Source organism: Peromyscus leucopus, chromosome 5, assembly GCF_004664715.2.
Source record: "Peromyscus leucopus breed LL Stock chromosome 5, UCI_PerLeu_2.1, whole genome shotgun sequence".
Taxonomy (NCBI): Eukaryota; Metazoa; Chordata; class Mammalia; order Rodentia; family Cricetidae; genus Peromyscus; species Peromyscus leucopus.
In genome coordinates, this window is record NC_051067.1 from 15,047,932 (window position 1) to 15,074,332 (window position 26,401).

The 26,401-nt window shown below is 43.0% G+C and overlaps 1 protein-coding gene and 1 pseudogene across 3 annotated transcripts in view; one reads left to right on the forward strand and one right to left on the reverse strand.

Moving 5' to 3' along the window:
* Positions 1–4,997: 4,997 nt before the first annotated feature.
* LOC114692121 lies at positions 4,998–5,555 on the reverse strand (annotated as a pseudogene).
* Positions 5,556–13,119: 7,564 nt separating this feature from the next.
* Ptpdc1 (protein tyrosine phosphatase domain containing 1) overlaps positions 13,120–26,401 on the forward strand; it is a 55,537-nt gene continuing 42,255 nt past the window's right edge. The window contains exons 1-2 of one of the 3 annotated variants that reach the window (XM_037205756.1): positions 13,120–13,366; positions 15,102–15,254. The gene's annotated coding sequence lies outside the window, so the exon portion shown is untranslated. Of the gene's footprint in view, positions 13,367–14,161; positions 15,255–26,401 lie in introns of those variants that run through there. The other 2 variants (XM_028867664.2, XM_028867665.2) reach the window with 2 other exon arrangements.

Below are 26,401 nucleotides of genomic sequence, written 5' to 3' on the forward strand. Positions count from 1 at the left end.
GCTGTCCTCTGGTGGCAAAATGACTTCTGTCTAGAAACAGAGCCGCAAGTGTGGCATTCTTGCGTGAGCACAGCTGACCAGGAAGATTGTACTATAATCTGTTTCTTTTTATTTGATGTTAATCTCAGCTTTTCTCAATTAAGTTTCACTCAGTACTAAGCACTTGCTGTGGAGAGAACGGCACTGAGTGCTTTAAATAATATCAAGACGGGAGCAGCAGGGTTCCCATGTTCAAGGAGCCTGCAACCTGGCGACTCCTGATTCAGCACTGTGAGTCTGTAACTCATAGTACATTTAGAATTTGGAACAAAGTCATTTTTAAGTTAATTCTCTCTCTCTCTCTCTCTCTCTCTCTCTCTCTCTCTCTCTCTCTCTCTCTCTCTCTCTCTCGACAGGGTTTCTCTGTGTAGCCCTGGCTGTTCTGGAGCTTGCTCTGTAGACCAAGTTGGCCTTGAACTCAGGAATCTGCCTGCCTTTGCCTCCTGAGTGCTGGGATTAAAAGTGTGTGCCAGCAGGCCTGGCATTAAGTTACTTTTTTTTTTTTTTTTTTTTTTTTTTTTTAAGTTTTGTGCACATGTGCAGGTCAGAGGAAAACCTGTGGGAGTCAGTTCTCTCTCTCCTCTCTGCGGACTCTGGGGTTCACACTGAGGTCCAGGCTTGGGGGCAATCACTCCTGCTCGCTGAACCATGTCACCAGGCCCTTACATTTCCTATTACATCTGTTTGTTTGTTTGTTTGTTTGTTTGTTTGTTTGTTTGTTTGGTGTGTATGGAGGTCAGAGGACCCCTTGTAGAGCTGACTCTCTCCTTCTACTATGTGAGTTCCCGAGACTGAGCTCAGGTCTTCAGACTTGACCCATCTCACCAGCCCTTGAGTAAGTGAGTCCGACTCCTCAGGAGAGACTAAAAGGATCTTGCACTGGGTGGCAGGTGGGAGAAACAGTCAGGAAGCCCGAGAAGTGGAGAGCCAATCTAGTATCGATTTTTCAGTAACCAAGGTAATCCTAAGCCCAGAAAGCAAAGCTCAGCAATATTTTCCTTCTGAGGAGCTGTGCACAAGATTAAATAAAGGGCGAAGAGGACTGGGTTACACAGTGTCTTGAAATTAGAGACAGTGTCTGGTACAGAGGAGTGCTGTTTACAGATCCTCTCTTCATTTACCACCCAAACATTTCTGAAGCATTCTCTTCCAACGTACTGAATACCCATGGGCTTTAGGCCCCGGAGGGGTCACCTGTACAGGTGACATACTCCTGTCTCGTGCCTTCCTGTGTGCTGTTGACTACATGGACTGCTCTGATGCCAATGGCCTGGCAAACGCCTCGCTTCAGTCAGCCCGAGTGTTACAGCCTCTGATGAGCTCCCTCCTCTGGGCTTCAGAAGCCACTCTGTAATCACCGTCTACGTGGACACAGACCCTACATATGCTCCAGCAGAGGCCTCAGTACACTCAGGAGCCTCCTTTCCCAGCCTCTCTGTATTCTCCATGGGAGAGCTGCTGATGTCCCTCAGGGAGTCTGGAATCAGAAATTCTTCATTCTCAAAATCGATAGCCGGACGCCCTAAAATATCATATTGCTTTTCATAGGGAACTGCCAAATGAGAGCTCATGAGGCCATCCGCTGGCACTATCAGGTTATAGGCCATTCATTTGCATATTGATTTCAGATGTGTTGTTTTCTTTCAATCTTTGCAAAAGTAAGGCACTTAAGATATTTTTATTAATTCCTTGAGAATTTCATATAATGTATTGTGATCATATTCGCCCCGCTTCCCCCTCTCCCTCCTCCCTGACTCACTCCCACTTTCCTATCTCCACCCAACTTTATGCTCTTTATTGTTTTCTAACCATCTATCAATTTGTGCTGCTCATATACACTTAGATATGGGGACATCCACTGAAGCATGGCAACCAATCAGCGACCAAACTGTAAATAAAATGGACTAACCCTTCCCAGAAGCTATCAGCTGTCCGTAACTATTCAGTTAGAGGGAGGGGCTCATGAACCCCTTCCTTCTCAACGCTAGAACGTTCACTGGCTTGATCTGGTGCAGGCAACCATAGTTGTGAGTTCATGATGCAGCAGTTCTGCCGTGTTCTGAAGACACTGTAGCTCTGGTCCTCCCCAGCTGCCGGCCCTTACAGTCTGCCTCCTCTTCTGCTATGGTCCCTGAGACTAAAACACGACACTTTAAAGAATCTTAGAACTGGGGATAGGGAGATAGCTGAGCTGGTAGAGTGCTTGCACGCAAGCGCGAGGAACCTGAGATTGATCCCTAGAACTCATGAAAAGCAAAGACAAAAGCAGAAAACTGGGCCTGGTGGCGCACACTGTGAAACCAGCACGGAGAGGCGGAGACAGGTGGAGCCCTGGGGCTCACGGGCCAGTCAGCCTAGGCTAGAGGGCACGTTCTAGACCAGTGAGAGACCTTGTCTTAAAACAACAGCAAGCCGGGCGGTGGTGGTGCATGCCCTTAATCCCAGAGGCAGAGCCAGGTGGATCTCTGTGAGTTCGAGGCCAGCCTGGTCTACAGAGCAAGATCCAGGACAAGCACCAAAACTACAGAGAAACCCTGTCTCAAAAAACAAAAACAAAACAACAGAGGTTAACCTCTAGCCTCCCCATGCGTGTACACACACACACACACACACACACACACACACACACACACACACAATTTCAGTATTATCTAAGCTAGAAAGGACCTAAAAAATAATACAGAAATTATGTGAAAACTAGAACCAGAAAAAGGGAAAGACTTGTTCCAAGTCCTAAGATTTTACAAGAAAAGCCAGGGGTACTGGTTTTCTGTCACTGCGTAAATTATTTCAAATTTAGAGGCTTAAACCAGCAATTACGTATTAGCTCACAGTTCTTCAGTCCAGGTCTGACTTAAGTGAATCAAAATGTCAGGGAGGTTCTTTCCACCTGGAGGCTTTGGGGAGGATCCAAGCTCAGGCTGGCTGGCAGGATTTGGCTCCTTTCAGTTGGAAGTCCTGTTTTCTTGCTGGCCTTTAGCCAAGGATTGCTCTCAGCTCTTCAGGGCCCTCTCCATTTCAAAGGCAAAAACAGGGGCAGACTCTTTTGTTCGTTGACCCTCCAATCCTTGCTGCCACTACTAGCCAGAGATCTACCTTTGAAAGTTTCAGATGATTACGTCATGCTCACCCTGATCATTTCTTTCTTTTTAAAACAATTATATCTTTGCTTATTTTTATTGTATGAATGTTTTGTCTGTCTGTATGTCTGTTTGCCACTTGTGTGCCTGGTTCCTGTGGAGGGCAGATTCCCTGAACAGGAGTTACAAGTGGTTGTGAGCCATGGTATGGGTGGAGGGATCAAACCCGGGTCCTCTGCAAAGGTAGCCAGTTCTCTTAACCACTGAGCCATCTCTCCAGCCCCCTAGTTTCCCTTTCTTAACATTAATTGTGCCATGTCACATTTACTGTCAAAGAAATGATAGTGAATTCTGTCAAATTCATCGTCTCAAGGATCATATAGGATGCGAACATGGAAACGGTGGGATGGGAAATCTTCCAAGGCAGAATCCTGCCTACCACACAAGGGCTCTGAAATCACACAGGTGTTGATGTAACATCAGCTTTCTCTCTCCCTCTCTCTGCACCTGGACAAATCATGAATCACTGAGCTGGTATTTCATGTGTAGAGTAGGAATAAATACTCCGTGGGGCTTTGTAAGTGTCAATGAGAAGAAGGATATGAATAGTATAGAAAAGTAAAAATAGTCACACAACTGAGGCAATAAATGAGTGGTACTCGGTCTGCTGTCTTTCTTCTCTGGGGATTGGAGCTGATGGCAGTCAAGGAGGTTAATGAGCTCTCCCTGGCTCATGCCAGCTTGCACAATCTGTGGGTCTGGGTCTCGTCCACTTTAGAAGATAAACATCCACTTGAAATGCCCTGAGTGTGCTCATGACAATACAATGAACGACTGGAGGTCTGCTGGGTGATTTGTGGACTTTTAAGAGGCTAAAATGTAATACTGAAAATTGACTTGGACACGGTCGCCACTCAGCTCAGGGTTTTAGCCCTTTATTTCCTCCACTTACTGTGTCACGTGGGGTCCTTCTATCTCTTTAAGCTTCTGTTCACTGAACAATGAACAATGAACAGGGATGGGCATGGTGCCGCTTCAGAAGCTGAGGCCGGAGGTCATGTAGGCTCATGAGCTAGACACTAGCCTAGGCAACACGGTGATAGAAAGGAAGAGAAGGGAGGGAGAAATGGTGAGGATAAAGTTAACTAGAGAGGTGGCTCCGCAGCTAAGAGGCCTTGTTCTTCTTATAGAAGACCAGACAGGAGTTTGGTTCCTAGTACCTGTGTCAGGCTGCTCACAACTCCAGCTCCAGCTCTGAAGCCCTCCTCTGGTGCACGTATGTATATATTTACACACTGGCCGGCACCTAAATAAAATTAGTCCTTAAAAAAAAAAGTTAGACTTTGTAGGGGACCATGATGCTTGAAGAAATGTACAATGTTCTTAGTGTAGAACACATTCAACAAGTGGGCTGCTGTGATCACCGATAGGTGGGGGTTCATCTTGATTGTCAATTTGATGGGATTTCGAATCACCATGGAAACCAAGCTCTGGGAGGTAAGGAATGCCTGTGAGAAATTTTTTTGGATGAGGCTAATTGAAGTGGAAAGACTCACTCTAAACGGTGAAGACATTGAATGGGCTGGTGTCCCTGACTAAATAAAAAGGAGAAAAAAGACCCCCCTTCTCTCTCTCTACTTCCTGCCTGCAGATGCTGCCCCAACGTTTCTGTGGCCACAACTTCCACACGGAGGTAAACTGAGCCCTCAAACCATAGGCCAAGATAAACCTTTCTTCAGATGTTTCGTCAGGTGTTTTGTGATAGCAACAGCAACTGATACAACACTGCTGTGGAATAGTTGAGACGTGTTACATTCGTCTATGCTGTGGAACATTGGTTTAATGATGCAAAGATGGGTCACATTTTTTTTCCCTCTTACAGATCCTGCCTCAAGTTTATTTGTATAAACAGCATGGGGTCCTGATCATCTGCAAACAGTGTGTAGGTGTGTCACACCAGTCCATCTGTCTGGCAGACGGAAACCTTTTCTATGGGGTCTTCACAGGGCCCTGGGCACTTTTGGGAGCCTGAGCTGGAGCTGAGGCCTCTGCCTTGGTTTGAGCCTTGGGCTTTGGTTGGCAGAGCCTACGACCCTTGGCCATGTAGCTTCTAATCCGCTTCCGGAGCTTGGGGTGAGCAATGAAAACGAGACAGCTGAGCTTGCAGCTGGGGCTCTTTGGCGCCTTGGGCTTCATCGCCTTGGGCTTCACAAGGGCCTTGGTGGCCTCTGCACGCGCACTCACTGCCTTTGCGTTGTTGGCCTGCATCTTCTTCGGGCCTTTCTTGTTGTGCTTCTTGGCAAAGCGCATGTTCCTCAGGAACTTGGGGTCCACCCCCTTAAGAGATTCGTATCTTTGTGACCAGGGTTTCTTGATACCATTTCTGTGCCATTTTCAGGATTGGTTGTGTGTGGTGTGCTTCTTGGACTTGTCCATGTCGGGACGGTAACCTGTGGTTCCGGAAGCGCCTGGGACTGGAAGAGAAAGAGAAAGGCCGCAGTGCAGCACAGGGGAAAAAATCGGGTCACATTCTTTTACATTGCACGTTTAACTCTGTGAAGCTGGTGCCTCTGCCTATCTAAACACCTGATTGGTCTAATAAAGAGCTGAACAACCAATAGCTAGGCAGGAGAGGGATAGGCGGGGCTGCTAGGCAAAGAGAATAAATAGGAGGAGAAATCTTGGCTTGGGAGAAGAGCAGAGAAGGAGGAGTGAGAAAAGAGGGAGAGGAGGATTCCAGGGGCCAGCCACCCAGCCACCCAGCCACCCAGCCACCCAGGCGCCCACAGAGTAAGAAGGAAAGAAAAGATTTAGAATAACGAAAGGTAAAAAGCCCAGAGGCAAAATGTAGAAGAGGAGAAATGGCTTAATTTAAGTTAGAAAAGCTGGCTAGAAACAAGCCTAGCTAAGGCCAGGCATTCATAAGTAAGAATAAGTCTCCATGTATGTATTTGGGAGCTGGGTGGTGGGCCCCCAAAAGAGTTTTAAAAAAAACCTACACAATACATAGCTAAATTCCCTCTTGAATACTTACACATTTCTTCAGCCATGTTTAGTATTGAAACCTAAATATGAAACCATTTCTAAAACATTCTTAAGGTGTTTATTATTTGCCAGTCACTGTGCTGGATGATGGAGATGTTGACAAAGAAGACGGGTCGGAAGAAAACAGGAAGAAACGAAGATTTCCCGGCAATCCACACTGAACTAGGCACTAGGAACCATGCCCTGGGCATTCCGGACAGTGAGTCTGACATTTGACTCTGATGTCGTCCTCACATATTTGCTCTTGAAGAGACATCGAACTCACCAAAGCTCCCATGCTCTCTGATGACCAAATCTTTCCTCTGAGTTCACTGGGGTAGACGAGCATGCTCCAGAGACCTCCGTGCCAGCCCAGCCTGAGCTGTCTTGGCCCCTACTCCTTCTCCTCTTTAGTGGCCCATTTGCAGTGATGAACTATTCCACTCTCTCATCAGAAATTTGGGTACCCTGGGCCTCAGTATATGATTTGGAAGGTAATTAATTGTACTGTGGCAAGCTCATTTGCCCTCTTAGTTGAGGGCATCTCCTCCTGGTCAATAAGGCTGATTTATTGCCTTTTGACAATTTTGTATAAAGTCCTGTTAGATGACATTTTTGTGGTAGAAGTTAAACCCGTCCATAAAAGTCTCAGGAAGACATTACTAGTTTTAAAAATTACTTAAGAGAACCCCAAGATGAAGAAAATATCCCACAGTTCTCATTTCCCACAAATCTGTGGCAAGACACTCATTTTATCTAGTGTGAATGTGTATGTGTGTGCATATGCATGTGCCACAGTGTGTGTTTGTGTGTGTGTGTGTGTGTGTGTGTGTGTGTGTGTGTGTGAAGACAACCTACAGGAGTCAGCTCTCTCCTTCCACCTTGTGGGTTCTGGGATCGAACTCAGTCTGTCAGGCTCAGCAGGAGACATTTTGACCTATTGAGCAATCTTGCCAGCCCAACAAGACACTCATTTTAAAAACAATTCTAGAGTTATCCATTTGAAATAGTTAAAAGGGGACTGGAGAGATGGCTAAGTTGTTAAGACTAGTAGTGACTGCTCTCCCAGTGGACCCAGATTCAAGTCTCAGCATCACTTGACAGCTCACAGTCAACTGTAACTCCAGTCCCAGGGGATCCTATGTTTGCCTCTTTTGGCCTCTGAGCACACTGTGTGCACATGGTGCATACACATACATGTAAGCAAAACACTCATGCATATAAAATAAATAGAAAAAGAGGTAGAAAAAAGTAGAAAAATCCACTTCTCACAGCCACTAAACCTTAATCAATGTAACTTACAACACAGTAATTCTAGAATAATTAAATATAAACAGGTCTATTGAATACATTGCAAGGGAGTTGAGCTGTAACAATATCAACTGCTTGACTAGAAATCTTAAAAGTTAGAAAAAATAAAACTATCATGAAATGTTAGAAGAAACTTTGTGAATGTAACATGTTCGCATAGTTTTAGTGGGAGGTGTCCTTAAGAAAATGTGAAAGCCTGAAATAAAGGTTGAAAGTCAGGCGCACTGGTAGATGCCTATAATTCCAGCACTCTAGAAGTAGAGGTAGGGGGAATCAATGAAACCAGGGAAAATGAGTGTCTTTCAGTGAGAAGGAGACTGTCTCACCTTGGGTGGGCTTACTTCGGTAGTTAGGGTGCTGGACACTCAGTTTTCCAAACAAACTGAGCCAATGATCCTGAGTTCCTTTTTTAATTTAAATTTCAATTTATTTATTTTATGTATATGAGTGCTTTGCCTGCAGGTACCACCTGTATGTGTACCACCTGTATGCCTAGTGCCTTTGGAGGTCTGAAGGTGTCAGATCCTTTGGAACTGGAGTCACAGCTGGTTGTGAGCTGCCATGTGTGTGCCAGGAATTGAATCCAGGTCCTCTGCAAGAGCAACAAGTGTTCTTAATCTCTGAGCCACCTCTTCTGCCCCTGACTCTGAGATCTGGTCTCTCAAACTTATAGAATGAAAGACATGAAGGGTGTTTTAAAGGAGTTTGTATTATAGACAGAAATCCTGAAAAAGAAAGAGCTATTGCAGAAAGTAAGCAAAGCTCCAGAGGGGGCTTGTGGTGGTTTGAATAGGAATGACCCCCATAGGCTCATATATTTGAATGCTTGGTCATCAGGGAGTGGCACTACTTGAGAGAGATTAGGGGGTGTGGCCTTGTTGGAGGCAGTATGTCACTGGGGGTGGGCTTTGAGGTTTCAAAAGCCCAAGCCAGGCCCAGTGGCTGTCTCTGCCTGCCACCTGTGGATGTTGAACTCTCAGCTACTTCTCCAGCACCAAGTCTACCTGTGTGCCTCCATGCTCCCCACCATGATAATGGACTAAACCTCTGAAACTGTAAGCAAGCCTCAATTAAATGGTTCTTTTGTTGTTGTTTTCTTGTTTTTTAGAGACAGGGTTTCTCTGTGTATCCCTGGCTGTCCTGGAACTCACTCTGTAGAACAGGCTGGCCTTGAACTCAGAGATCTGCCTGCCTCTGCCTCCCAAGTGCTGGGATTAAAGGCATACGCCACTACTGCTTGGCTTGGAAAACTTTTTATTGCTTTGATATCAAAAGTTTATTTTGGTTTCTGTTCAATGACATGAAACTACATTTAGATGGCATTTACAAAAGCTCAGTAAATATTACATACTGAAAAATACTAAATACTGAAAGTCGTGTTTCATCAGAATATAGAATCTCAGTAGATATTATTCCACAGTAAGCTTTAAAAAATAAGTTGCCGGGTGGTGGTGCATGCCTTTAATCCCAGCACTCATGAGAAGGGGCAGGTGAGTTTAAGGCCAGCATGGTCTACAGAGTGAGTTCTAGGACAGCTAAGGCTATCACACAGAGAGCCCTGCCTCGAAAAAACAAACAGGCCGGGCGGTGGTGGCGCACGCCTTTAATCCCAGCACTCGGGAGGCAGAGGCAGGTGGATCTCTGTGAGTTCGAGGCCAGCCTGGACTACCAAGTGAGTTCCAGGAAAAGGCGCAAAGCTACACAGAGAAACCCTGTCTCGAAAAAACCAAAAAAAAAAAAACAAAAAAAAAAAAAAAACAAAAAACAAAAAACAACAGAAAAGGTGCTGTGGTCATGGTGCTTCTTTGTAGTGACTAAGTCAGTGTCCAAAGAGAGGGGGGAAAAAGAACTGTTTGTGTAAGGGCTTTTTATAGGACTTCTTATAGAAACTGAATGAGGACCGAGGTCATTTCTGTTGAGATGGGTTAATTCTTGGAGAATCCTGCACACTGAGCCAATAGAGGATCCCCAGGCACTCTCTGTCTTGTGGCCCCACCAGGGAGATAATCACATGCAGTTCACATGCTGCTCACTCAAGAGGAGGAGTAGTCATGCTTTGAAGCCCCCCATTTGTCTGACTCGATTGGTTAACCTGCTGGTCAATAACATGGCCAGTAACATGCACCATGCTAATCACACAGATGTAGCAGCATTGCTGATCTCAGCCTTTGCAGGGGTGGGGTGGTGGTGAACCTGCAGGGTGTGGGACTCGGCATCTTTGTTCTCACATTTATGTGTTCAGCTATAGCTAGCCCATGGAAGGGGCTATCACAGTCACTGTGAGAGGTAGATGTCATCATCTTTGATCACCCGAGGGGGGTTTCACAGTCACTGTGAGAGGTGAATGTAGTCATTCTTGATTACCCCATATTCAGCTCCTTGTCTGTGGGATGGTTGGGGAGGTATCCCTTCTGAGATGGGTAGAAACTTACCAGAAGTTGTCCTCAGCGTTTAGTCTGTTACAGTTAGCTGCATTGGAGGCAAGATTACATGATATCAAAGTAATAAAAAGTTTGGACAGTGGTGGCACACACCTTTAATTCCCAACTCGAGGGAGTCAGAGGCAGGCAGATCTCTGAGTTTGAGGCCAGCTTGTTCTACAGATAGAGTTCAAGGACAGCCAGGGCTACACAGAAAACCTTGTCTTGAAAAAAATCAAACAAGTCTCTCCCATACCCCCCCAGCATGGTGACAACTCCCCAAAGTACCTGGCATGATTGCAGTCAACTCTACAGACTAGAAAGTCTATTCTTGCCAGTAGTCCTCACTGCTTATATAACCATGAGGACCTTTGTGGATCCTGTAAGTTTCAGGAACTTGAGAATTTTCAGTTATTTACTTCCTAGGTCTTAGGCATTTTGTTTACTCCCTGAGTCTTAATAAACATCTCTCTAGGATGCTTCCATTTGTAAGAAACTGCTGCTACACAACAGCATATTTAAACAGTTCTCCTATCCCACTATTTTCTCTTTGCAAATAATGTGATTTGGCCTACCTAGTCATTTACCCATCCATTGATTGGGGGCACAGAGCATCATACTGCTACAAAAGACTGCACACAGGAAGTAATCCCCCAAAGCAAGGGAGAGAATGGATGCTAGTGGCCAAAGAATACGAATCCCCAGGAGGACAATGTACAGCTGTTGTGACAGCATACTGCTTACCCCCTCAGTTTGCTAGTCTGCGCTCTTGTTTACATCCATGAGTCATATATGGTATCCTTTGATAATAACTCAGCTCAGTACTTGAACTATCTTCTCTTCCTGACTAGATCCTTTCAAGTCTGCATGGAGAGTTAGCTCAGTTATCGTTCCCTAGCAAGTCTTGTCCGATAAGTCTCTTTTCTTCCTCCCTTGAATGGATCCCCTCTCATCCACACATCCTATACACAAATAATCTCTACATGTTCATACTATCTGTATACCTGTTGGTCTCCTGAAAGGCCAATTGTTGATTTTATAATGTAGCATAAGTATGTAATAGGCATTGTTTATTAAAACATAAAACCAGTCCTGCTGCTTCTTAAAAACCCTAAACATAGGCACTATTTGTAACTTTGGATAGTAATAAGAATTACCACGTCAATTTCAATTCTTACTTTCCATTTGATCAAAAATGTTTGTTTTCCAAACACTGCATTGATAATTTAATGTGAAAATCTGTTTTGTATTATATATGCATATGAGACCTGCTTCCTGGGCTACAAGGTGATTTTTTTCCTTGTTGGTTGATTTTTTTTTAAGACAGGGTTTCTCTGTGTAGTCTGACTTCACTCTGTAGACCAGGCTGGGCTCGAACTCAGAGGGATCTGCCTACCTCTGCCTCTGCCTCCGGAGTGCTGGGGCTAAAGGTGTTGTGCCACCATTGTCTGGCATTGTCCATTCTTGTTAAGTTTAGACAGAGTGAACGTTGTTAACTGAGTACACAATATCCCTTAGGTTTATGTGCATGCAACACTGTACAACTAATTCAAACCAGACCAGTCATTTAGTATACCTAAAGCTTCTCTGCATCCTAGCTTGTCACTGTTTTCATCCATCAGTGTCACGGGTACCACGAAGGAAGTGACAGCATGAAATAGAAAAATATATGTAAAGCACTTAGCACAGGGCACCACAGAGCATACATTTGCCTAGCAAACTATTCTGCATTAGAAAGACTTATTTCTACTGAGCTGTGTGAGTTAATGCAACTTCTTGTAGAGTTTGATACCAAAGATGGAGTAGAAGCTGCTAGATGCCTATCCAGATTCATCCTTCCCTTTTTAGGTGTGGGATCTCCTTCAGAACAGCAACGTGCATCTCAAAGACATTTCTCAACTACATGAGGCTGTTACTGAGTCTGAGTATATAAGATCTATAAAATGGTTAAGTTGTTGGGTGGGCTTCTAGAAAGGTCCTTTATTAAAATAAGGACATGTGATTGATGCTCCATCTACCATTTTAATCCATGACACAAATTGGAAGGAAGCCATTTTTTAAGGGTGACAAAGCAGAACATTTGGCTCCCTGGGTACAGGCAACTCTTTTATGAGAACAGGGGCGTGCCTCTGGGTTCAGGTCAGAATTCTGGAACCTGGGGTTTCTGTTACAAGTCAGCCACTGTTAACTGCAGGGGCCTTGTTCTCGTCCGTGGGTTCCACTCCTGGGTGGATTTCTCCAGACCTGGAGTCACAAGAGGCTAGGGTGCTGGGAAGGTTTGGACAAAGGGAGGCTAAGAACTGCCAGAGAAAAGAAGGAAGCGACTCTGGTATTACGCAAAATTGACCAGCCAAGAACCAAACAGCTCTTTGAAAGTAGGAGAACTCATCTTTATTAGCAAGTCTATCGGGGCGGGTTTCATATAGTATTTATGGGTTTTCAGCATTGGTCTTTCAGCTGCGACAGCGCTGTTGGCTTTACATTGATGCCTAAGTGACCATTTGCAGATGGTCTATGTTTCACGACACCGAGGGGAAATTTCCACTGTCGTTAAAGCATGTTTACAGAAGCAGATACTGTGGCAGTCAGGAATTCTTTAGCAGAGTGGATCGTTGCAGGCACAGTTGTTTCACCAGACAGCTGGGGAAACCATTTTTTTTTTTTTTTTTTTTTTGACAGCCTTTGCTCTCCCTTTTTCTTTTTTTTTTTTTCTCACCTTAATTCAACTTCCCCTATTAGTACAGTTCTAGAGCAGAAATTTATATTTAAACTATCATAGTGCAAGTCAATACTTTCATTATATTAATTTTGCACATTAGAGACACTGGATGCACAGTATGGGCTTTTCTTCTCTGGGTGCTGCGATGGAACACGTGGATCTGTCAGCGAAGCTCCAGCGCTGTCCTCGCTCCTCCCTCCTCACCTGCGACTGCATCGGTCGGCGCTGGTGGGGAGTCGGTGCCCTTGTCTTGCAGGGTCTCCCTCAGTGCCCTGAAAGTCCTCCGGCTTTCTGCACACCGGCCACGGGACCACCGCGGGACCACACATCCCCAGATGGGCCTCCCAGCCGCGCGCGCGCGCGCGCGCAGGTTCGAAACCCCTAGGCGCCATCCCTTGCGTCACGGGCCACCTCCAGTCGCCATTGGCTGGTGCACGTCACGTGCACAGAGTGACTCTGGCTATTGGCTGGCGGGCCGGGCGCGCGCAAGGCAGCGCGGGTGACGCGGCGTCCTCGGCGGCGGCCGGGCCGCGGAGTGGCCCGTGCGCGCGCCCCGGGGAGACGTTGTGTGGCGCGCCCGGCGGGGAGTCGGTCCTGCTGCTAGTGGCGCGCCCGGCGGGGAGGCCCGGCCCGGCAGGCGGGGCGCGGGAGCGGGGCTGCGGGCAGGCCGGAGCCGCCGAACCCCAGCAGTGCTTGGGCCTCCCGGCCCTGACGTGCGAGCCCGACCCGCCGGCTCCAGGGCTCCGAAGCCGGAGAGCGAAGCGCGCCAAGAGGTTCGGAACCTGCAGCCAGTTAGGCGCCCGCCGAGCGGTCCCCAGACGGTTGTCCTTAGGCGGCGGGTTATTGAGGGAGGCGTTTTGTAGGAGCATCCCTAGGGGCAGGGCGGGGGCCAGGGCCGCAGGGCTGTCGGGTCCCTTTCTGTCCTACTCAGTGGGGCGACACTCCGATGTCTCGTGAGCAATTGGATGCCTGGGTGTTTTAGTTGAAATCTCTTGATTAGAAAATATCGGTAACTAATTTTTTTTTTAAATTAAAAATACACCAAGCAAGAACAGTCACAAGCTGGTATCAGACTAGCACTTTGTGATCTCTAATTCAGACCTATTTCTGCTAGTAAATGAGTCCCTTGACCTCGTCCAGGGCACTTTTCTCTCTGACATGCATTCTCAACATTGATGATGATGATGATGATGATGTGTGTGTGTGTGCGCGCGTGTGTCTGCGTGTGCGTGTGAAGTCTTATATAATACAGGGTTTGTGGCCTTTCAGAGAATTGCAACATTGATACACAGTACTTGTGGTATTACATTTTAATGGAAAAGAAAATATAGTAAAGAAAGAAAGGCCCGGGGTGGGGGTGGGGGACTTGAGAAACAGTACTTTAGGGAAATCGCTGATCAAATATTCTGCAAGAGTTGTCTATGCTAATGAACACAATCATACACTGACTGAGAGCCTGAAGAACCTGAGATGTCATTATCGTGGAGGGCGATTTTAAGCTGTATGCACATGTAGACATCCACATATTACCCCCCACCCCACCCCCACCCCCACCCCCACCCTGCACATAGCACAATCTTATTTGATTCCAACAACAAAGTGTCATTCTAGTTTTTTGTTGTTGTTTTTCTCCGAGAGAGTGACTCGCCACAATCAGAGCTATTAACTGAAAGAAATAGGATTTAAATACGATTGTATGGCCCCCAAACCACTCACCCAGCATAATGTGGTTTTGGATCTCCTGTTCAGCTGTGGCCAAGTACCCAGGAATTCTACCTGGGGCTTTTTAAAGAGCATGGCTACCCAGGCATTGCTGGAAAACTAGGGCCAGCCTGAAGTTTGCAGAAAGCCTCAGATGATCCTCATTTGGTAACCCTTAGTCCACTTTAGCAATAACTGATTCCTCACCTGATTCCAGTGCTTTCATAGGGTTGTGTCCTGGACACTCAAATTTCCCATCTCAAGCACGGCTTCCATTTTCTCTTCAAGAGGATGATTTTCTTCTGAAGAAAATCCTTTGTTGGTGGAATCCAAGGGTTATGATGGAACACCATTGATAGCTCTCCTTTTGGAGAAAGTCCTGACAATTTGAATTTGCTTTCTCACTTTTTGTATGACCTTCCTTGAGTGCTATTGAATATATTTAAAACAAAACAGGGTATTTATTTTAAAGTCAATGTGAATCACAGTTAAGCCCTATGTAGAAAAGTTTAAAAACCACAATTCACCCATAATACCACCCATCTAACAAAATGATGTTCATGGTCTTTTTATTGCTGTGTCTTTGTTAGTGACATCTCTGATATCACACAAATTACTCAGGTTCACAAAATTTAGAAAATTCTCAGAGATGAGCTTGAACTTCACAATCCCAAATCTGGAAAAAAAAATCTGAAAATTATTCTGAGGATAAACTTCAAATCACTGTTCTCTTAAAAGCACATTTCAGCCCTTTTTCCAAACCAAAACTTGCCCCCCAGGTCCAAAGCTTTTTTCTTTTTTTCCCAGTTCTGATGTAAGCGGTATGGAGGAGTCTGTTGTGAACAGTGCTAGAAGGAACTTGGGAGTGCAGATGGCTCTGACAGACTGATTTCAAACTAATCAATGAATACTAAGTGCGTTGTGACGGGGGTGAATGGATCTCAAAGAATGGTAATTTAGGTAAGAACTTTTTTGAGTGGCAGGTCTACACAGCCTGGTTCTGGCTGCTACAAAATACTGTCTCTGCTTTGGATTTTTTTTTCTTTTTGGTAGATGTAATTCTTAACGTTTTTATTAAATAAGAACACAGAGCCAAATGCAGAGTTAAAAGCCCAGAGATCAGAAAGCAGAGGCAAAAGCTGAGACCACCTTCTTACCACCCGCTGCCGCTACAGTCCTTCCCCTGAGAAAGAGCTCTGCTTTGGATCTTTCTGAGAATGAGTAAGCATGAGTCTCTGGACCAGACTTAATGTCTGGATGCTATAATGCTTATGTAGCAAAGGGAGCTGGCCACCACAAATTAAGAGAGGACCCACAGTCGCGGGTAGGAAACAATGTCATTTTTTTATCTGTCTGAGTTATTTCTATTATAGTTCAAGTAACATTGTTCTCCACACACCTGTTCCATTTTGTGATTTAGGACATTACCCCCTTAAACCAACTTGCCTCCCGTATATCTGAGTTCAGAACATTCCTTCATCAAAAGATTTTGAGTGCTTTGTACCAGATACTGTAATGGTTTAAGCATGCCTACTACAGACTTCTATAGCAAATTCCTATGTATTTAAGAAGGACTCTGATGTCACTTGCTCATGGAAACAATTTGCATTTAGATTCACAGCTTTGCAAAGACAGCCTTTGATAGTTTTTACTTATTTATTATTTATTTTTAATATGTGGTTCTAGAGATTTTACATTTCTCCACTGCTTTGAGTCTTCTGTTTTAGGGATTAATTACCTGGTTTTATTTATTTATTTATTTATTTTAATTACCTGTTTTTAAAAACTTGTGTTGTGGCTCTGTTTTTTATTTTGTTCCCAATACTGATTCCTAAGAAGTATAAAGTATAATATAATAATATTTTATAAATTAAAATGTTTTTCTTCAAAGATAAAATATACAGTCAAACTTAGAAAATATTAATAATCAGAAAAGAACATAAACAAATCTATAATTTATTCTTAATTCTTTGGTGTGTATTCTTCCACTCTTGTTTGTGTTCTATGTAGAACTGAGAACATACTCTGTACTGTGTGTGTGAACTGTGTTATTATTATTATTGTAGTGTGTATATAGAAGTGTGGGTGCACGTGTTAGATCAGAGAACAACTTTTAGGGGTTGTTTCTCTCCTTCTGTGGTGGGATCCAGGGATGGAACTTAGGTCAGCAGACTTCAGAGGCGACCGTTTTTTACACCATTGAGCCATTTTGCCAGCCTGTGTATTGTATTTTGTGACATATTATTTAATATGATGATACATGGTAAATAAGCATGTTCTTTACTCACATGACTCTAGTTCTTTTTAAACGGCTATTTTGTTGCTAGAATTGGGACTAGAAGAATCTTGTGATAAGTTACAAATTCAGAAACCTAAACTGCTGACCCAGGAACAAAAGCCTCTGCTCTTTTTCTTTCATTAATTCCTGCCTCATTTCCACCTTCCTAGTCCCAGGAGAGTGGGGTTCTGTTGGCAGCATCCCCGAAGGAAGATTTAGTCAGAAACATAGTCTGCGCTGTAGTTTTCTTCCAGGTGTAGTTGGTCCTTCTAGAACTTCACGAGTCTGGAAGTTCCAGTGTATTGGAAAGGTGCCCCTATAGCTAAAGCTAGTGGAAGAGGTGAGCTTTATGGGCAGAGCAAGAAGAGCAAGGGGCGGACCCCAGATTGGTCCTTAGGGGTGGCTGCAGGTAACTTGCAGGTTTAGAATGGGATTTTCTGTGTCTTGCCATTTCAGACCATCTGAATTCCTTCTGATTGGCTGTTGTTGATCTCCTATTTGGAGGACTGGTTCTTTACAAGTTTTGTTTGATAGCCTAACATCTAGCACAAGTGACCAGGCTGGGCCTGGCCTATTGGGCCTAGTACAAGAGCACAGTCTAAAACATTGACTTCTTGCAGGTTTTTTGTTTGTTTTGTTTTGTTTTGTTTTTGGAGACAGGGTTCCTCTGTGTAGCTTTGTGTCTTTCCTGGAACTCACTCTGTAGCCCAGGTTGGCCTCAAACTCACAGAGATCTGCCTGGCTCTGCCTCCCGAGCGTTGGGATTAAAGGCGTGCGCTACCAATTCCCGGCGACTTCAGTTTTTAAACTACCACCCTCATTATGTGAATTGAATATACATATGTTGACTATATTATCCTTTTCTCCACCCACACCTCCATGCTAGGAACCAAATCCAGGGCCTGGGGCCTGTTAGACAAGTACTGTATCAGTCAGCCATGCTCCCAGCCACTAAATATTTTTAACTGAGTCTAGGAATGGATTGTCTTTGGATATCTACAGATATCCGGGCCATCATGAGCCTTTGAAGAAAGATGACTAATTAACTTTAATAAATTATTTCAATCATCTTAACAAAATAATAAAATATAAAAAATTATATAGTGTAAAATGTAGAAACATAAGAAAAAAGGTTTTTCTTTCCTTTTTCTTATTTTTGTGAATTCCTGAGTGGTTTATTGAGCACAGGTGTTGAGGATGGGGTAGCATCAGACTGCCCCATTTTCATAGTAATCCAGGCTCAGTTATAGGCTACAGGTTGTTGCTTCATCAGTGTCAATTAGTAAGCTAAATTTAAAAGGAGAATTGGCTTTTCCAAACATTAAGTAACATTATATCGAAGTTTGACTTAAAAAACACAAATGTTAAATCCACAGGTGAAAAACAGCAGTCTGAAATGTCAGCTCTGAATCTTGTCTAAATTGTTTAAGCAGGCAGCACCCGTCCGGAGAGGAAAGGTGGAGGAGCCTGCCCACTTCCGTACAGGTAGCCTCCATACTGTCTTTGGCATATGTGGGTCCAGCCCCAGGCTGGGTGCATGACTCAGGAGGTGGCACAGGGCGGGGCCAAGCCTGGCAGCCAGAGCAAAGGGAGAAAGAAGGCCCTCCCTGGCATTTCCAAGCTGTGGCAGCTCGGAGGTGTTTACTGCCTGCCCAGCCACTGCTGTGGCCAGTTTCAGGTCTTGGGCCTGAGTTTATGGTTACTGCAGACCTGCTATTGCTCAGCTTTAGGCCCTTATTCCCAGTCCTCAGAATCCAAGGGAGACAGCTGGTCCCATGGCCTCAGGCTGGGGGTGGAGGGGCAGGAGGGTTAGCTCAGACCTCAGAATCAGCTGTTGCTCCTCAGAGCTGGGGCTCAGCACGCAGGAGAAAGAGGTGCAGCCAGAGCATGGATGTGGTCTCATCCATCTTTCTGCAGAAGGCAGAAAGAGCACAAGTGAGGGTGTGTGCGGCTGTAAAAGGCCTGGACTGCTGCATGGCCAGGCCTTTCCTATGCACATTTATGTTTACCTTCTGCGTAGAGACTTTACATTCGACTTCCTTTGTCTTCTGTATTTTTTTGGTACCATTGTGCATTGATTTTTTTATGTTAGCATATTGCTAAAATAGTATACCATAGTAAATGCCAGCACATATCTTTCCCAGTTCCTCTTACATGAGGTTTCCTATATGTTGATTGTCCTAATTAGATAGTTCATCATTATTGTTGTCATTTCCTGAATGCTTCTCATTTTTCTGGTTCTTTGAGTTAGTGGCCTATTTGAACAAGCTTACCTTCTCTATGTCCTATTGAACACTGTTAATCGGCTGCTGTGTCTGTCTTTCTATCCAGTAGCTGGGTAGGTTTCAGTCTTGAGTCTGTGTACCTAATTCATAAAGGTCCTATGGTGCCACCATCCTAGCCTGACTGACTGCGAGGTAAGGACTGTGAAGAGTCCTGACTTTAGTCCAGGGTTTGCTTTCCTTTGAGCAGAAGCTTCTTAGAAACAGATGTGAAGGACCACAGGGCAGGGCCTTTCTCTGCGATTACTGTGTTCTTCCTGATGCACATGGGAAAAATATTCTTGTTTAGATCCTTCTCTTTTATCTGACACAGATGATTCCATGGTTCAAAATACGGAAAATAGCAGAACGTTACTCATGATTTGTGAGTTTTTAAAGGATAAATGCCCATGATGATTTAAAATGAATATTCTCTCTAACACCTGCCACCCCAGTCTTAATCAGTGGTGGAAGAACAGTCTCAGAACTGTTTGTCTCAATTGGCCATTTAAGTTTAATAGTAAAAGACTGGTTAATGATAACAGTGCATCGTAAAATCTTCAGAAGGAAAGGAGAATGTTTTGTGGACCTTTTTTTTTTTTTTTTTTTTTGTATGTGGCAGTTTTAAGTTATTAGTTTTCAAAATCAGTACTTTTTAATGGAAACAACTTGACCAAAAATCTGTCACAGAATTTTGAGACCCATTAAAACAAGTTTAATGAGAAATAAAAAAATAAATAAACATATGGAGACTAATTGTACTCTTAGCCCATACCTCCCATTTCTGTTTCTTAGTGATTATTACTTAGATCAGTACAAACCTCCTTGACAGATAAACTCCTCAAATTAATGAACACAGAAATAAAGTTCAACTATTTCTCTGTATTAAAATTTAGACTTCTAAATGTTTATTTTTAGAACATTGACTTTTCTAGGTGATGTCAAATTATAGATAAAATGTTCTTTTATTGTGTAACTTAAGATGAGGGTTGGGGAGAAGGCTGTGTGAGTAAAGGGCCTGCCGTGTAAGCCTGAGGCTCTGTTCTGGGTCCCTGGTCTCAGGGTAAGTGGGTGAGGTGGCGATGACTTTAGGAATGTCAGTGCTCCTGCTGCAGGTAGGAGGGGAGACAAGACAGCCTTGGGAGCTCACAGGTGGGCCAGTCCGGCATAACCAGCAGCAGACAAAGGACCTTCTCCAGCAAGGCGGAAAGCAAGGCACCATCCCTGAGTTTGTTTGTTTTCTGACCATCATGTGCCTTGGCACATGTATCTGCACACACGTAGGTTACAGCATGACATATTTCCTGGAACAGAGTCAATTCTGTGTTGGGCATGTGGAGATCTTAGTGCCCAGTGAAGCCTGTTATAGACTACCCTTAATTCTTCTTGATTCTTGAGATCATACTCAAATCTTATTTCTCTTGCTTACAGCAGCCCTTTGAATGTCTACATTCATTAATCCGGGGGTATAGTCTCTCATCCCTTTTACTAAGCACTTCCTTTTTAAAGCACAGACTATTTTATTCATCCTTGCACCCCACCATCCTGCACCTCATGATGTTTGTATTTATCAGCTTGACTTGGCTCATGTGTGCCTGTCACATGGTCTCTTTCTCTCTGAACATGTACTGGTGTGTCGATGTCCTTTTTGACCCACGTTTGTGTGTGTGCTGTTTTCCTACTTTGGAAAATTAACCTGCCCAGTGACATAATTTTATGTTCTCAAGTTAGAAAAGCTGCAGGAAGTGGCTGAGTGGCCGGAGGTGGCTACTGTGCATGTGGGGTTGTTGCTGCTGCTGGCCAGGGACGGCAGTGTTGCACTGCTCAGTCCTTCCCGAGGCCTGCCCAGCTGTGCCTGCCATCAGGAGTGCTTGCTTCGGCCTCTCTTCCTTTGACATTCTTGTCTGCCAGAGTTTTGAGCCCTCCTCTGCTTTGTAGCACTACAGGATGATCTAGGCTCGTCTTGAATATTCTCTGCTCTAGCCCTAAAACAAGTCATTTCAGCAAGGGTCCCTGGGCCCCATTGTTGGAGAATGGTATTAGAAACCAGATTTGCTCTGAGGTGCTCGTCACAGTTAGGGTTTCATTACTTTCAGGTATCCATCTGGGACCAGAGTTATAAAGTATATATACTTTATATTATTAGTAGGATATATATTGACTTGTAAAAACATACATGCCTGTATTGTAGTGATTTCCCGTTATTTGTGGTTTCGTTTTCCATGGCTTCAGTTATCTAGTTAACCATAGTTTGAAATATGAAGTGGAAAATTCCAGAAATAAAAACTGTGTAAGTTTTAAATTGCATGCCATTCTGAGCGACATGGTGCAGTCTTGCCCCCTCCACTCTCTCCTGCCCTGGACATGAGTCATTCCTTTGTCCAGTGTACTCATGCTGTGAATGCTACCCACTCATTAGTCACTTATTCATAGGCTGTCACAATACTGTGTTCAATTATATAACAATGCATGTGTACCTTTGTGTAGCAGGCTAATGGCTTACCACAGTGCCTGTGTCCTTCACCTCATTTCATCTAGTCGTGTAGGCATTGTATTATCTCACACAGTAGATAGAATATAATAAGGTATTTTCAGACAGCTACCTAACTATTAGCAGTATATTAATATAATTGTTCTATTTTATTAGTTATTGTTAATCTTTTATTTTGTTCATTTTATAAAGTATTCTATAGTAAGTGTGTATGCATTAAAAAGAGCAGAGGGCACCTGTAGTTGTTACCATGCACAGTTTCAGACATTCACTGAGGAGCCTTGAAACATGTCCTTGTAGATAAGATGAGACTATTCTGTTAAGCTTACCAGGAATTCCCACAGTGTGCCAGACTAATGCAGATACTTATGCAGAAGGTTCACTTCTTCCTCATTTACCTGTAACTTCCTAGTTCACAGTCGGTGTTGCTCCTACATTCAGCATCTCTTCATGGATATTTTCTAGTCGGTGTCCATGAACTATACTAGGATTGCTAACGTGACCTCCATAAGAAACATTACCCAGTGTGTATGGATAGTTCTTTCTCTCTGTTTCCGTTCGTTTCCAAAGGTACTTGGAACTTTCTTCCCATCTCCTCTGTGAGGTTCTGTCCTGCTTTTGTAATGTAGTTAAATTCCTTTGCCTTAGTCTGAGGTCTGTGCTGAAACCCATCCCCCTCTTGGTTGATTTTTTTTTTTTTTAAAATCTTGGATTTTAAAAAATGTTAGTAGATATTCTTTGTGTTATGAAAACCCATGGTTTGGGGTTGGGGATTTAGCTCAGTGGTAGAGCGTTTGCCTAGCAAGTGCAAGGCCCTGAGTTTGATCCTCAGCTCCAAAAAAAAAAAAGAAAAAAAAAAAAAAAGAAAAAGAAAAAAACAAACAAACAAACAAACAAAAACCATGGTTCTTGATAAGTAGATAACATATATTTATAGTGACACTGATAGATAAAATAGTTTATTAGTCCTGAAAATAATCTGTGCTGTAATTGGTCAGCCCTCTGCCCTGAAAACCCTTGCAGAAACTGGCCAATTTTCTGTCTGTGTAGTTTTTGTCTTTTCCAAAGAGTCTATAAATGTTATTCATATATACATACACACATATTACACACACACACACACACACACACACACACACACACACACACACACTAGAATTTTCACTTAGCACAATCCCAGAACACATGTAGAGATCAGAGACAACTTTTTTGTAGGATTTTCCCATGCTGCTCAGATAAACAGCTCTTTCATTTTAGTCACAGAGCAGCATTCCTAGTACGATGTGACGTCACGGCTGCCCCTGGCTTGTGCCATCATAGATAATACTGCTGGGAAGATTCATGGGCAGGTGTTTGAGTGGATATAGTTTTCACATCAGCTGGAAACATGATTTCTTGATTTCATGCTAACACTGTTGGTTTAGCTGTATAAGCCACTGCTGAACTCCTCTTCATTTTGTGTTTATTTCACCAGCAGTAAAGGAGTGTTCCCATTTCTCTCTCTCTTTGCCAGCGCTTGACAGTTACTTCTGGACTTAGTGTACACTCTAACTTTTAGTTGATATTACCAATGCAGTATGTGCACGTGTGCATGCCATGGCATGTGTGCAGAGGCAGAGGACAACTGGGAAGTCCATTCTCTTTTCACATGTCAGGCTTGTGCAGCCAGTGCGTTTGTCTGCCAAGCACATTGACAGCCCAGAACCTTTTTTTCCCTCTTTATTTTAACCATGCTAATTCATGTTTAGTGGTACATCATGGCTTATTTTTCTCTTCCCCTATATTGAGTGCACTGCTAAATGCCTGTTCTTGATGATGTGTCTGTTTAGTTCTTGGACCATTTTTTTAAAGTTAGCAAACAAACTGATGAACTTCATTTTTGTATATTCATACATATATTTGATTCTACTTTGTTCTTATTTTTCTCATCTTTTTTATATCAAAATTTTGTTTGTGATTTAAGGTCAAACAGTGCAGTAATGTGTGAAGGGAATACAGTGTGATATATTCTGTCTTTGTTCTGAACCTAAGTCCCTCAAAAACTGTTGTCATTGTTCCCCATCTAGTAATACAAATGGCATTTTCTATTGTTTTGCAATTTTTTTCATATAGTTATGTGAAAAATCATTGTACTGCAACTTGATTTTTACCTTTTAACTTGTTGCAGCCAAATTTCCAAGTCATTATGTATTAGTCTGATTAAAAATGTAACTTATTTGTATTCTGTGAGTATTGCATGTGATAATTTTTTAAAATAGGGTTTTTTTGTCTTTTTTTTTTTTTTTTTTTTTTTTTAGTTCTTGCTATGTCACTCATGCTGGCCTTGAACTTGCAATTCTCCTGCCTCTGCCTCATGAGTGCTGGGATCATAGACAGGTACACTACACCCAGTCTATGCTACCATTTACTCAAGTTTTCTTAATTAAAAATATTCTAATTATTAACAGTTTACTTTTTACAACAAAGACAATAGTGTTTTAAATTAACTTGTTTGTGTAAATTGTATAAATTGGATGCATGGCCTTTATCACTGTGTAATTTACAGATATTTTCTTCTAGTCTGTTTCTTCTTCTCATTCTCTTAACGTCTTTGACTGAACAGAAGTTTGAAACTTTTTTTTCGTTTATCAAAAATAGGTTCTTTTCTCATATAATATATCTTGATTACAGATCTACAGCCCCTCCCTCTGCTCCTCCCAGTCCATCCCCCCTCTCCCCTCTGGATTCACTCCTTTTCTGTTTCTCACTAGAAAAGAACAGGCTTCTAGGAGATAACAACAAAATAAGATATAATAAGATGAAACAAAAACTTCACATTGAAGCTGGACAAGGCAACCCAACAGGAGGAAAAGAGCCCCAAGGGCAGGTACAAGAATCAGAGACCATCCCCTCTGGCTCTTACACTCTGCCTCCTCCCTATGTTCACTCATTTCCCTGAGCAATTAGGAGAAGGATTTGATAGAGACAGCCAATTTAAAGCTGTGTGTTCAAGTATGAGGGTGAATACAAACAGTGATAGAGGATATTCTTCATTCCTGTGATCTTAGGAAAACACTGAGTTTCTCAGTATTAAGGATGATGTTAACTGTGATTAAAAGCAAAACAAACAGTTTTCTTAGATTTAGACTATTCTTTATGTAGTTTTGGTATATACACATTATTTTGTCCTAAGTGCTTGATAGAGTTTGCTAGTGAAATCATTTGAGTCTGGTATTGGGGGAGGACTGATGTGGTCAGATGTTTGCTAAGTCAATTTCTTTTTCAGGTACCATGACATTGATATTATCTATATCTCTTTAAGTGGGTTTTGGTAGTTGTGTTCTTCAAGGAATTCACTGAGTTCTATTCAAATGACAATATCTGTAGATCGATACTGCTTTCTAGTTTTCCTTTATTGTCTTTTTATGTCCTCGGGGTTAGTAATGATAACCCATCTTTTATTCCTGGTACTGATAATGTATAGGCAGCATATAGTTGAATCTTTTACTTTATATCCATCACTGCTTTTGGATTAGATGTGTGATCCATTTACATTTATTATAATTATTGATAAATCAGAACTATGGCTGCTGTTTCTCTATTTTATATGCCTTATGTATTTTGTATTCATTTGTTCCTTGAGTCCTGCCTTCTTTTAGATTTTTTTCAGGCCCTTTTCATTTCCTTGTTCTTTTTCTCTCTTTTGAATAAATTTTTAGTGCTTGTTCTGGAAAGTACAGTTAGCTTCTTATTTGAAGACATCCTGGTTTACATTAATACTAATTTAATTTCAGTACTATGTGAAAGTTTTCTCCAGTGTACTTCTCTTTTCCTCCCCCTTATTTATACTGTTATTATCATAAAGTACATCTTTACATGATGTAACATTACCAATTCATTTTTATTGTTATTACTTCATGTGGATGTCTTTAAGAACTGGTTTAAAAAAAAAGAATTGCATCTAAAATTACCTTTCTTGGTGTTCTTTACTTTTTCATGTAGATTTGAGAGTTAACCCTTTAGTGACCTTTTATTTCAATTTGAGAGACTGGCATTTCTTTTAGGTCAGATCTGCCAGCAAAAATTTCTCTCAGGCTTTGTTCTGCTTTGTTTTAGCCCGAAAATGTATAGATTTCTTTACATTTGAAAGAGTGTTTAGCTGAACATAAAATTTTTAGTTGACCATCTGTTTCTTTTAACACTGAAAAATGGTCATCCCATTCTATTTTGACTTCATCTTTTATTTATTCATTTTTATTTTATGTTTTTTTGAGACAGGGTTTCCCTGGGTAGTCCCGGCTGTCATGGAACTCTCTGTGTAGATCTGGCTGGCCTCAAACTCAGAGATCTGCCTGCCTCTGCCTCCTAGGTGCTGGGATTAAAGGTGTGCGTCATGATTGCCCAGCTCTGATGTCATCTTTTAAAAAGTCTTATTCAGAGTGTGAATGTGTGGGTGATGTGGGAAGCAGGAGAGGCACGTGTGCCCTAGTGCACACGGGGAGGTCAGAGGACGGCTTTATGGAGTCAGTTCTCTCTTTCAGCATTTCTGTGGGTTCCTGGGATAAACTCGGGTCACCAGGCATGTGCACAAGCATCTTTACTCACTGAGCTATTTCACTGGCCTTTCATCTTTTCTTTTTTTTTCTCCCTCCCTCCCTCTCTCTATCTTGCTTTCTTTTTCTTCCTTTCTCTTAGACAAGGTCCCATTATGCAGCCCTCCCTGACCTGGAACTTGCTATGTAGACCAGGCTGGTCTTGAACTCATAAAGATCTGCCTGCTTTGGCCTTCTGCGTGCTGAGATTGAAGGTATGTACCACCATACCTGGCTCAAGTACCATCTTTTTTGATGAAACATAAGTCAGTAACTTTCATGGTTGCATTCTGGACCGAAGCCCTCTGCTTGATTTCTGTTGTCCCTTCATATTCATATGCTTTCTGCCCTCCAGAAGCTTGCTAAGATAATTGGCCTACTCTTGCTCTTTGTTCTGTGTGCTTACTTTAAAAAGGGTGTATATTGATCTTGGTGTGTGTGTGTGTGTGTGTGCGCGCGCGCGCGCATGAGAGTTTATGTGTGCATGCATGTGTGTGCATGTCTGC